This window comes from Leuresthes tenuis, unplaced genomic scaffold (assembly GCF_036924035.1).
Source record: "Leuresthes tenuis unplaced genomic scaffold, fLeuTen1.0.hap1 SCAF_20, whole genome shotgun sequence".
Lineage (NCBI taxonomy): Eukaryota > Metazoa > Chordata > Actinopteri > Atheriniformes > Atherinopsidae > Leuresthes > Leuresthes tenuis.
Window position 1 is genome coordinate 25,671,190 of NW_027325374.1, and position 13,570 is coordinate 25,684,759.

General features: G+C 42.4%; 4 non-coding genes across 4 annotated transcripts; all 4 read left to right on the forward strand.

Moving 5' to 3' along the window:
• The first annotated feature begins 213 nt into the window (after window positions 1-213).
• On the forward strand, window positions 214-327 carry LOC140279059 (U5 spliceosomal RNA). The gene has a single exon (XR_011909262.1). It is a non-coding gene; the product is annotated as a U5 spliceosomal RNA (small nuclear RNA).
• A 308-nt stretch (window positions 328-635) lies between these two features.
• Window positions 636-819, forward strand: LOC140279078 (U2 spliceosomal RNA). Its single transcript, XR_011909279.1, has one exon. It is a non-coding gene; the product is annotated as a U2 spliceosomal RNA (small nuclear RNA).
• Window positions 820-9,064: 8,245 nt separating this feature from the next.
• Window positions 9,065-9,178, forward strand: LOC140279060 (U5 spliceosomal RNA). Its single transcript, XR_011909263.1, has one exon. It is a non-coding gene; the product is annotated as a U5 spliceosomal RNA (small nuclear RNA).
• A 308-nt stretch (window positions 9,179-9,486) lies between these two features.
• LOC140279079 (U2 spliceosomal RNA) lies at window positions 9,487-9,670 on the forward strand. Its single transcript, XR_011909280.1, has one exon. It is a non-coding gene; the product is annotated as a U2 spliceosomal RNA (small nuclear RNA).
• Window positions 9,671-13,570: the final 3,900 nt, after the last annotated feature.

The following is a 13,570-nucleotide window of genomic DNA, read 5'->3' on the forward strand; positions in this document are numbered from 1 at the left end:
AGCCGAGTGTGGGCTAACCGGGAGAATTGCTTGAAAGAAACGCGACACCGAATGAGCGGTCAGAACAAAGCCTCAATACGGTGTTCCCGTGGTGTTTTTGTTGCTGCCTTGTCGATTGCACAGGGGCAAGCGTTTCAACCAAGCAACGCTCACCATGGGGAAGGTGGCTATGGCAACTAGCCTGATGCCCTGCTCCCGCAGTGACGGATAATCGTACTCTGGTTTCTCTTCATAACATACAAGTCTTTCGCCTTTTACTAAAGACTTTCGTGGAGAGCAGCACTAATGAGTTGTTTCTATTTTTGGCAGGCTTTACCTTTGCGGGTGAAGCCCTTTCTGTCTGTGCAAAAGAAATCTTGTTACTGTGCAGAGTGACTTCTCTGAGTAGAGTCGCCTTACTTGTTGCGATTGTGCCGATGTTCGAAGCTGGAGTGCAAAGTTGTTGCTTGAATGGTGCTTGCTGGAGTATGCGGGAGTGCAAAGTTATACCATTTAAAAGGGCTGAAGAGTGCTCAGTGCAGCGGGTGGGCGGAGGTGCAACGTGACACTCTGGCCACCTATGGCCATAAAAAGAACACTGCTACAAGTGCGCATTGTGCCAGCAAGGGCCCTCGGACCTGAAACAGTGGACAGTTATCGCTTCTCGGCCTTTTGGCTAAGATCAAGTGTAGTATCTGTTCTTATCAGTTTAATATGTCCTCTATACGAGGACTACATATTAAATGGATTTTTAAGAATAGGAGTTGAAAAAGGTGCTTGCTCCGTTCACTCCAAGCATCGACCCAGTACTGCAGTGCCGCTGGGAACGGTGCGCTCTTCTCTGCTCTTGTGAAAAAGCAAACAGCGGTGCAGGATGGACGTTTCAGGGAGCCCAAGATGAAACTTTCTTTTAATCTGCTGAGAAAAGAAAGTGAATGCGAAGTAGACTTTAACACAGCTCTGGGAGCGAGCCGAGTGTGGGCTAACCGGGAGAATTGCTTGAAAGAAACGCGACACCGAATGAGTGGTCAGAACAAAGCCTCAATACGGTGTTCCCGTGGTGTTTGTGGCTGCCTTGTCTTTTGCACAGAGTAAAAGACAAGGCAGCCATCGAATAGGGCCCGATTGTTCCTACTTGGTCAGCCGAGGAGCAAGGGGGGGGAGCAAGCGTCTCAACCAAGCAAATCTCACCAAGTAGGAACAATCGGGCCCTATTCGATGGCTGCAACACCTGAAAGAGATATTGATGCGAGACCCGATCAAAAGCTTTTTCAAAGTCTAAATTTAAGATGACAAGCCGGGTGTTTCTGTCTCTAGCGTAATCAATGATGTCTCGAATCAGTACGAGGCTGTCGGTGAGTTGTCTCTCTGAGATGGCACAAGCCTGGTCTGGGTGAATTACCTCCTCTAAAACAGAGGACATCCGTGTCGTTAAAACCTTGCTAAAAAGTTTACAGTCAAAGTTTAAAAGTGTGATGGGCCTCCAATTCTTTAGGTCAGTCTTATCATTTTTATCAGAAGTGAAGAAATAAATGAATGCCAATCAACAAATGTGGGATCTAAACTCTAGTGCTTCCTCTAAAATAATTTCCTCAAATGCGGGAGCGGAGGTGTTCGGCTCTGAGTAGGTGTGGGTGTGAATGTCCGACCATAATTGCTGAAGAATGTGTTAGAAAAGGTAAGAATGCTGGACCATACATCATCAAAAGCGGGAGAGGTGGTGTTCGGCTGCAAAAAGGTGTGACTGTTCGACTAAAGTTTTTTAAAAAGTGGGTAAGACAAGGTGCGAATGCCTGACAATGTATGATCAAAAGCGGGAGCGGAGGTGTTCAGCTGCAAGAAGGTCTACATGTCTATGTATATGAATGTTATGTGTATAAACTGTGTTGAGTTATAGTTACTCAGTAGTGTCTCAGTGAAACAACCGACGGGGGATGCCTTGCGGTGACAACAAAAGCAGTGTTTTACTGATCAGTCAAGTTGCTCCAGTGTACTCCATACAAACTGGTTGGCTACTGAAGGGATAGAAAATGGGGAATTCTTGTTTTAAAGCAAACAAGGAATTAGATGGGAAAAATACATGTTTTAACGGGACCCAGACAATATTAAATACTCAGACAGATGGGAGAAGAAGTGTAGTTTTGTAGGAAATAACAAAATTATTACATAGAATTAGTGAAATCAATTGAAGAATGCCTTTCTGAAGAGCTGTTTACCACAGATGAGCAGCTTTGCGACCAAGCACAATGTAGATCGCTTTACTGACAAAATGATCTAATTTAATGGATTGGTTTAGACATGCATAACAGCATTTTAAGAACAAAGAGAGAAACAAAAAGGGACAACGCTTCATGGTGGAAGGTGATGTATAAATAAAAGTGTATATGATGAAGGGAATGGCAACACCCATTCATCATTTATATGTTTAACACATGTTTATAGACAAGCGTTATTAAAAACACAAAGTCTCGGCAACTGGAGGAGGAGAAGCAGTCCGCGGTGGTTTTCAATCACACACTCCAATGCCACTTGTTTCAACTTCCGAAAATTTAATCCAGGAAAAAAAGGCTTACAAACATGGACCAAAACGGCTCCATAACACGCACAAGAATCCAAAAGAAACGAAAATTAACTAAAAGAAAGCAAATAAACAGTATGAAGTGGTCAAAATTGGTTTTACGCATGCCTATGTGCGTCTGGCACATGCGTCTTCGGGCTCTCCCACATTGGTTTGTGGATGAAAGCTATATGTTCAGCTGTAATGTCATGTAAAAACAATCTCTACATGACATTTACTCCCAGGTGTGACCAGTTACGTCCTTAAGATATCAACAGGCTGTATAAAGCCTTGCGCAACGGCTGTGTGTTTGTGACAAATGCGCAAAGCCCATCCGCGCTTCCCAAAATTGGAGCGAGTACTCATAAATCACGTGAATAACATGAATAAACGTTTTTACTGCATTTTGTTGTGTTTTATACGTTCTATGCTGTCATTTCTCTCTTCTCCTATTGGCAAGGCAAGGCAGAGTGCTCGCAACTGTGTCCTGTGCCGTAGCCGTGATATCTGTGCAATTATTACTTTTGCATATGATGACAGCGTGCAAAAGACGCATGGGCTCTGTGGAGAGCTCCGCTCCAGCTGGCTGCTGTGACAGCTCACTGACAATGTATTTCTGCTTAATCAGTTTCAGTCTCGCCAGAGTTACATTAATATCTGTATTTTTATATTTGAAATTCAGGGGATTTTGATAATAGATTATTAAAGTTTGTTTGCGAGGCTGTGGCCTCTGCATGTGCAGAGCTTGTGCGCCAAACTTTAGGGTGTATTTGCGCCGGCATATCATTAGTGCAAAATGTTTTGGGTAAAAACTAGGCTATTAAAAGGAACTGTCGGAATGGCGGTATGTTAAAAAAAAAAAAACCTACCGCCATTCCGACCATAGGAGGAAAAAAGTGTCGGAATGGTGGGACGTTTGATAAAAAATTAAGTGTCGCCATTCCGACAATTGGAGACCCATGTCGGAATGGCGAGATGTCGGAATGGCAGCATGTAACCATGATGAAGGAGAGACCATTTGAGCAGCACAGCCATTTCGCAGCACAGGGACAGCAGTCCAAGTTACAGGATCTCCCACGTGGTATCACCTGTCACATTGTGTCAAGGCATCAAAAGAAGAAAAAATCACCAAACTCAAGGACAAAAAGACGAAGACGCCGGTGAACGAAGAGAGAGCACTGACAAACCAGAAATACAAAAGGATTCTCGATATCAAGATCCAGAAGAAGAGGCTAACAATGCCACGAACACTTACGATGCTGGGAATGATGCCAGCAATGAACAGAGAAGAAGATTCAGTGTCATCAATCTGCAACACGTGCCTCTAATGAGGGGGTGAATATAGAATCCTCAACGATTACAACGTCTCTGGGAACTGTGACAAAAACAAGGTTTAAACCATTTTGATATATATTGTAACCTATTGGCTAAGGAATAGTGCTGAAAATGAGGTAAATCTAATCCACCATTGTCCTTGGTCTTCTGTAGGGTTTTTAAACTAATACGTGGTGGTTTGTTTTTCCACAGAAATTTGGAGATGCATGAATCTAGTTACTTAAACCAAGTAGCAGATGGTTTTATGGGGATCATTGAGAACAAATAGTTAACTTTTGGTAGTATCATCATTTTAATGGATGTAATTCTCCCCATAAGTGATATAGGTAAGGACTTCCAACGAGAGAGATCGTCCTCTACTGTCTTTAATAATTGCACATAATTTAGCTTTGTTAGCTCTGAGAGCCTGGAGGAAATGTTTATGCCTAAATATCTAATATTTCCTGACTGTAAAGTGATCGCAGGTATATTATGGACCCTACAGTTAATGGGCAGAACTGTGGTCTTAGACCAGTTGATAGAGTAGTCAGAAAGTGTTGAGAATTTATTTATGAGTGTGATCGTGTGAGTGAGAGACGTCTGTGAGTTCTGAAGGAAAAGTAACACATCATCAGCATAAAGACTTATTTTATGCTCAATATTTTGGGATTAATTACTCACAAACGGGTAAGAAAAGGTAGTATTGCCAGACCATACATGATCAAAACAGGGAGCGGAGGTCGTTCAGCTGCAAGAAGGTGTGAATGTCCGACTAAAGTTTATAAAAAGCGGGTAAGACAAGGTGCGAATGCCCGACAATGTATGATCAAAAGAGGGAGCGGAGGTTTTCGGCTGCAAGAAGGTCTGAATGTCCACCCATAATTCCTGAAAAATGGGTAAAAAAAGAGTGCGAATGCCAAACCATACATCATCAAAAGCAGGAGTGGATGTGTTCGGCTACAAGAAGATTTGAATGTCCATCAATAATTGCTTTAAAACATGAAAGAAAATTTTCGAATATCAAACCGCACATGATCATAAGCGGGAGCGGAGGTGGTTCAGCTGCAAGAAGGTGTGAATGTCCGACTTAAGTTCAAATATATTAACAAAAGCGGGAGGAGAGGTGTTCGGATGAGAGTGGTTGAGAATTTCCAACCATAATCTATAAAATGCGGTGAAAAAAAAGGTGTGATAGAACACTAAAAGGTGGAGCGGAAGTGTTCGGCTGCAAGAAGGTGTGAATGTCTGACTATATTTGGTGAAAAGCAGGTGAAGCAAGGTCTGAATGCCCAACCTTACATCATCAAAAGCGGGAGCAGAGGTGTTCCGCTGTAAGACGGTGTGAATGTCCGACCATAGTTGGTAAAAAGCGGGTAAGAAAAGGTTAAAATACCCGACTGTACACAATCAATAGCGGGAGAGGAGGTGTTCAGCTGCAAGAAGGTGTGAATGTCCACCCATAATTCCTGAAAAATGGGTAAGAAAAGGTGCGAATGCCCAACCATACATTACCAAAAGCAGGTGTGAATGTCAGATCATAATTTGAAAAAAGCTGATGAGAAAGGGTGAGAATGCCCAACTATACACCATCAAAAGCGAGAGAGGTGGTGTTCGGCTGCAAGTAGGTGTGAATGTCCAGCCATAATTACTAACAAACGGGTAAGAAAAGGTAGTATTGCCAGACCATACATGATCAAAACAGGGAGCGGAGGTGGTTCAGCTGCAAGAAGGTGTGAATGTCCGACTAAAGTTCAAATATATTAACAAAAGCGGGAGGAGAGGTCTTCGGATGAGAGTGGTTGAGAATTTCCAACCATAATCTATAAAATGCGGTGAAAAAAAAGGTGTGATAGAACACTAAAAGGTGGAGCGGAAGTGTTCGGCTGCAAGAAGGTGTGAATGTCCGACTATATTTGGTGAAAAGCAGGTGAAGCAAGGTCTGAATGCCCAACCTTACATCATCAAAAGCGAGATCAGAGGTGTTTGGCTGCATGAAGGCCATAGTTTGCCAAAAGCGGGTAAGCTGCGAATGACCGACTAAATATCAACAAAAGGTCTTCGGATGCAAGTGGGTGTGAATATCCCACCATACAAGTATGGTGGAGAGGAAGCTGTGAACAGCCGACCATAGTTTGCAAAAAGCGGGTGAGAAAAGGTGCGAATGTCCAACCATACATGATCAAAACAGGGAGCGGAGGTGTTTGGCTGTGACAAGGTGTGAATGTCCACCCAAAATTAATGAAAAGCGGGCAACAAGTAGGTTTGAATGCCCAACCATACATCATCAAAAGCAGGAGTGGATGTGTTCGGCTACAAGAAGGTTTGAATGTCCGAGCATAGTTTGTAAAAAGCGGGTAAGAAAAGGTTCGAATGCCCAAACATACACCATCAAAAGAGGGAGCGGAGGAGTTCCGCTGTAAGAAGGTGTGAATGTCAGACCATAGTTGGTATAAAACGGGTAAGAAAAGGTTAAAATACCCGACTGTACACAATCAATAGCGGGAGCGGATGTGTTTGGCTACAAGAATGTGTGACAGTCCGACCATGGTTTGTAAAAAACGGGTAAGAAAAGGTTCGAATGCCCGAATATATACCATCAAAAGCGGAAGCGGAGGTGTTCGGCTGCAAGAAGGTGTGAACGTCCGACCAAAGTTTTTAAAAAGCAGTAAAGAAAAGGTTCGAATATCCAACCAAACATAATCAAAAGCGGGAGCAGAGCTGTTCGACTGCAAGTAGGTGTGAATTTGAATTTGCAAAAAGCTGATGAGAAAGGTTGAGAATGCCTGACTATACACCCTCAAATACCGGAGCGGAGCTCCGAGCATAGTTTGTAAAAAGGGGGTAAGAATAGGTTCGAATGCCCGAACATACACTATCAAAAGAGGGAGCGGAGGTGTTCCGCTGTAAGAAGGTGTGAATGTCCGACCATAGTTGGTAAAAAGCGGGTAAGAAAAGGTTAAAATACCCGACTGTACACTGTAGTCGGACATTCACACCTTCTTGCAGCCGAACACTTCCGCTCCACCTTTTAGTGTTCTATCACACTTTTTTTTTCACCGCATTTTATACATTATGGTTGGAAATTTTCAACCACTCTCATCCGAAGACCTCTCCTCCCGCTTTTGTTAATATATTTGAACTTTAGTTTTACATTCAAACCTTCTTGCAGCTGAACCACCTCCGCTCCCTGTTTTGATCATATATGGTCTGGCTACTACCTTTTCTTACCCGTTTGTGAGTAATTATGGCTGGACATTCACACCTACTTGCAGTCGAACACAACCTCTCTCGCTTTTGATGATGTATGGACCGGCATTTTTACCTTTTCTAACACATTTTTCAGCAATTATGGTCGGAGATTCACACCTACTCACAGCCGAACAACTCCGCTCCCGCATTTGATGATGTATAGTCGGTCATTCTCACCCTTTCTCATCAGCTTTTTGCAAATTATGATCTGACATTCACACCTACTTGCAGTCGAACAGCTCTGCTCCCGCTTTTGATTATGTTTGGTTGGATATTCGAACCTTTTCTTAACTTATTTTTACATATTTTGGTTGGACGTTCACACCTTCTTGTAGCCGAACACTTCCACTCCTGCTTTTTTTTTCGTTTTATAGGAGAATCCGAATTCGTGCTTATTTTCGGATTCCTGAAGAATGAGTCTGGTTCTTTCTCATAATACAAAGTTTGTTGTTTATTGTTGAAACTTCATCAGAAGTGAAGAAATAAATGAATGCCTATCAACAAATGTGGGATCTAAACTCTACTGCTTCCTCTAAAATAATTTCTTTTCTCAATTCAGAAATGTGTGTGTGTAAGTCACAACACCCGTGACACCAAAACGGCTTTCTTTTCTCTCTTTTCTCTACACTCTGCACTATGAGCACACACACCAAATCAGAAAGGCTTTTTTCTCTCTTTTCTACATTATGGACTGTGGGGACACAAAACCGCTCTCTCTTTTTTTTTTTGATTGTGTGCCAGGGCGTTGTCTCACGTATGAGATTATGCTTAAGATACGAATGGGTTTATCAGTCACATCAGAATCCATACATACTGATCCTCCCGTAATAAAATGGTCGGATCTTATCAAACACACTTTGTTTCTTGTGACAATCAAGTCAGCGAAACAGCGTATACATGTCAAGACACTGAATCAAGTTTGCCACAAGAACTCATAAGTTTGGCAGTATTGCTCTGCCGTCAGCAATCATACACCCATTTTATTTTCGTGAGACGTGCAGGCACCTGTTCATCTACTGTTCTATCACTATGAATTAGTTTATCTATTATCAATAAGGATACTTCTACAACTACTATCAAAGTATGTCCAGACTTCTTATGTTGTCAGTTGCTATATATGAATAAGTGGGTAGCTACTGACAAGCATTAAGCATGTCACACAGCCCAAACATATAACATTTCAGGACACACCACACAGTTAACAACCACAGTGAAGTGTCAAAGCCCAAACATTCAACAGGACACTTACACAACACATTCAAATCAAACAGTCAGACAACATACAAGAACATATACCCCAGCCGGCATTGCTCCCTGCCTATTTTCCTACAGCTCACTATGTGTGCGCACACCTTTATTCACAAACTCTTCAACTTATACTCTTTTACCAAAGCTGCTAAAGCTCGATTGGCCGAATACCCTTAGATCCTATTTCGGTGAATTTGACATCTGCCTTACATGTAACAGATTAGCGGTTTAGCAGTTTTAATTTAGTTTGAGTGAAGGAATTCATTTTATAGCAAAATCCGAAATCGTGAAGAACTCATGAAAGTAAGCTTATTATCGGATTCCTGAAACTTTAGATTTGCTCTTTCTTTTACTGCAAAGTCATGGTAAGACATGGTAAATATGAAGGACAAAGCAGTTTTAACATAGTTTGAGTGAAGGAATTCATTTTATAGATAAAATCCCAAGAGTCTGCTGAGAAAAGAGAGTGAATGCGAAGTAGACTTTAACACGGCTCTGTGAGCGAGCCGAGTGTGGGCTAACCGGGAGAATTGCTTGAAAGAAACGCGACACCGAATGAGCGGTCAGAACAAAGCCTCAATACGGTGTTCCCGTGGTGTTTTTGTTGCTGCCTTGTCGATTGCACAGGGGCAAGCGTTTCAACCAAGCAACGCTCACCATGGGGAAGGTGGCTATGGCAACTAGCCTGATGCCCTGCTCCCGCAGTGACGGATAATCGTACTCTGGTTTCTCTTCATAACATACAAGTCTTTCGCCTTTTACTAAAGACTTTCGTGGAGAGCAGCACTAATGAGTTGTTTCTATTTTTGGCAGGCTTTACCTTTGCGGGTGAAGCCCTTTCTGTCTGTGCAAAAGAAATCTTGTTACTGTGCAGAGTGACTTCTCTGAGTAGAGTCGCCTTACTTGTTGCGATTGTGCCGATGTTCGAAGCTGGAGTGCAAAGTTGTTGCTTGAATGGTGCTTGCTGGAGTATGCGGGAGTGCAAAGTTATACCATTTAAAAGGGCTGAAGAGTGCTCAGTGCAGCGGGTGGGCGGAGGTGCAACGTGACACTCTGGCCACCTATGGCCATAAAAAGAACACTGCTACAAGTGCGCATTGTGCCAGCAAGGGCCCTCGGACCTGAAACAGTGGACAGTTATCGCTTCTCGGCCTTTTGGCTAAGATCAAGTGTAGTATCTGTTCTTATCAGTTTAATATGTCCTCTATACGAGGACTACATATTAAATGGATTTTTAAGAATAGGAGTTGAAAAAGGTGCTTGCTCCGTTCACTCCAAGCATCGACCCAGTACTGCAGTGCCGCTGGGAACGGTGCGCTCTTCTCTGCTCTTGTGAAAAAGCAAACAGCGGTGCAGGATGGAAGTTTCAGGGAGCCCAAGATGAAACTTTCTTTTAATCTGCTGAGAAAAGAAAGTGAATGCGAAGTAGACTTTAACACAGCTCTGGGAGCGAGCCGAGTGTGGGCTAACCGGGAGAATTGCTTGAAAGAAACGCGACACCGAATGAGTGGTCAGAACAAAGCCTCAATACGGTGTTCCCGTGGTGTTTGTGGCTGCCTTGTCTTTTGCACAGAGTAAAAGACAAGGCAGCCATCGAATAGGGCCCGATTGTTCCTACTTGGTCAGCCGAGGAGCAAGGGGGGGGAGCAAGCGTCTCAACCAAGCAAATCTCACCAAGTAGGAACAATCGGGCCCTATTCGATGGCTGCAACACCTGAAAGAGATATTGATGCGAGACCCGATCAAAAGCTTTTTCAAAGTCTAAATTTAAGATGACAAGCCGGGTGTTTCTGTCTCTAGCGTAATCAATGATGTCTCGAATCAGTACGAGGCTGTCGGTGAGTTGTCTCTCTGAGATGGCACAAGCCTGGTCTGGGTGAATTACCTCCTCTAAAACAGAGGACATCCGTGTCGTTAAAACCTTGCTAAAAAGTTTACAGTCAAAGTTTAAAAGTGTGATGGGCCTCCAATTCTTTAGGTCAGTCTTATCATTTTTATCAGAAGTGAAGAAATAAATGAATGCCAATCAACAAATGTGGGATCTAAACTCTAGTGCTTCCTCTAAAATAATTTCCTCAAATGCGGGAGCGGAGGTGTTCGGCTCTGAGTAGGTGTGGGTGTGAATGTCCGACCATAATTGCTGAAGAATGTGTTAGAAAAGGTAAGAATGCTGGACCATACATCATCAAAAGCGGGAGAGGTGGTGTTCGGCTGCAAAAAGGTGTGACTGTTCGACTAAAGTTTTTTAAAAAGTGGGTAAGACAAGGTGCGAATGCCTGACAATGTATGATCAAAAGCGGGAGCGGAGGTGTTCAGCTGCAAGAAGGTCTACATGTCTATGTATATGAATGTTATGTGTATAAACTGTGTTGAGTTATAGTTACTCAGTAGTGTCTCAGTGAAACAACCGACGGGGGATGCCTTGCGGTGACAACAAAAGCAGTGTTTTACTGATCAGTCAAGTTGCTCCAGTGTACTCCATACAAACTGGTTGGCTACTGAAGGGATAGAAAATGGGGAATTCTTGTTTTAAAGCAAACAAGGAATTAGATGGGAAAAATACATGTTTTAACGGGACCCAGACAATATTAAATACTCAGACAGATGGGAGAAGAAGTGTAGTTTTGTAGGAAATAACAAAATTATTACATAGAATTAGTGAAATCAATTGAAGAATGCCTTTCTGAAGAGCTGTTTACCACAGATGAGCAGCTTTGCGACCAAGCACAATGTAGATCGCTTTACTGACAAAATGATCTAATTTAATGGATTGGTTTAGACATGCATAACAGCATTTTAAGAACAAAGAGAGAAACAAAAAGGGACAACGCTTCATGGTGGAAGGTGATGTATAAATAAAAGTGTATATGATGAAGGGAATGGCAACACCCATTCATCATTTATATGTTTAACACATGTTTATAGACAAGCGTTATTAAAAACACAAAGTCTCGGCAACTGGAGGAGGAGAAGCAGTCCGCGGTGGTTTTCAATCACACACTCCAATGCCACTTGTTTCAACTTCCGAAAATTTAATCCAGGAAAAAAAGGCTTACAAACATGGACCAAAACGGCTCCATAACACGCACAAGAATCCAAAAGAAACGAAAATTAACTAAAAGAAAGCAAATAAACAGTATGAAGTGGTCAAAATTGGTTTTACGCATGCCTATGTGCGTCTGGCACATGCGTCTTCGGGCTCTCCCACATTGGTTTGTGGATGAAAGCTATATGTTCAGCTGTAATGTCATGTAAAAACAATCTCTACATGACATTTACTCCCAGGTGTGACCAGTTACGTCCTTAAGATATCAACAGGCTGTATAAAGCCTTGCGCAACGGCTGTGTGTTTGTGACAAATGCGCAAAGCCCATCCGCGCTTCCCAAAATTGGAGCGAGTACTCATAAATCACGTGAATAACATGAATAAACGTTTTTACTGCATTTTGTTGTGTTTTATACGTTCTATGCTGTCATTTCTCTCTTCTCCTATTGGCAAGGCAAGGCAGAGTGCTCGCAACTGTGTCCTGTGCCGTAGCCGTGATATCTGTGCAATTATTACTTTTGCATATGATGACAGCGTGCAAAAGACGCATGGGCTCTGTGGAGAGCTCCGCTCCAGCTGGCTGCTGTGACAGCTCACTGACAATGTATTTCTGCTTAATCAGTTTCAGTCTCGCCAGAGTTACATTAATATCTGTATTTTTATATTTGAAATTCAGGGGATTTTGATAATAGATTATTAAAGTTTGTTTGCGAGGCTGTGGCCTCTGCATGTGCAGAGCTTGTGCGCCAAACTTTAGGGTGTATTTGCGCCGGCATATCATTAGTGCAAAATGTTTTGGGTAAAAACTAGGCTATTAAAAGGAACTGTCGGAATGGCGGTATGTTAAAAAAAAAAAAACCTACCGCCATTCCGACCATAGGAGGAAAAAAGTGTCGGAATGGTGGGACGTTTGATAAAAAATTAAGTGTCGCCATTCCGACAATTGGAGACCCATGTCGGAATGGCGAGATGTCGGAATGGCAGCATGTAACCATGATGAAGGAGAGACCATTTGAGCAGCACAGCCATTTCGCAGCACAGGGACAGCAGTCCAAGTTACAGGATCTCCCACGTGGTATCACCTGTCACATTGTGTCAAGGCATCAAAAGAAGAAAAAATCACCAAACTCAAGGACAAAAAGACGAAGACGCCGGTGAACGAAGAGAGAGCACTGACAAACCAGAAATACAAAAGGATTCTCGATATCAAGATCCAGAAGAAGAGGCTAACAATGCCACGAACACTTACGATGCTGGGAATGATGCCAGCAATGAACAGAGAAGAAGATTCAGTGTCATCAATCTGCAACACGTGCCTCTAATGAGGGGGTGAATATAGAATCCTCAACGATTACAACGTCTCTGGGAACTGTGACAAAAACAAGGTTTAAACCATTTTGATATATATTGTAACCTATTGGCTAAGGAATAGTGCTGAAAATGAGGTAAATCTAATCCACCATTGTCCTTGGTCTTCTGTAGGGTTTTTAAACTAATACGTGGTGGTTTGTTTTTCCACAGAAATTTGGAGATGCATGAATCTAGTTACTTAAACCAAGTAGCAGATGGTTTTATGGGGATCATTGAGAACAAATAGTTAACTTTTGGTAGTATCATCATTTTAATGGATGTAATTCTCCCCATAAGTGATATAGGTAAGGACTTCCAACGAGAGAGATCGTCCTCTACTGTCTTTAATAATTGCACATAATTTAGCTTTGTTAGCTCTGAGAGCCTGGAGGAAATGTTTATGCCTAAATATCTAATATTTCCTGACTGTAAAGTGATCGCAGGTATATTATGGACCCTACAGTTAATGGGCAGAACTGTGGTCTTAGACCAGTTGATAGAGTAGTCAGAAAGTGTTGAGAATTTATTTATGAGTGTGATCGTGTGAGTGAGAGACGTCTGTGAGTTCTGAAGGAAAAGTAATACATCATCAGCATAAAGACTTATTTTATGCTCAATATTTTGGGATTAATTACTCACAAACGGGTAAGAAAAGGTAGTATTGCCAGACCATACATGATCAAAACAGGGAGCGGAGGTCGTTCAGCTGCAAGAAGGTGTGAATGTCCAACTAAAGTTTATAAAAAGCGGGTAAGACAAGGTGCGAATGCCCGACAATGCATGATCAAAAGAGGGAGCGGAGGTTTTCAGCTGCAAGAAGGTCTGAA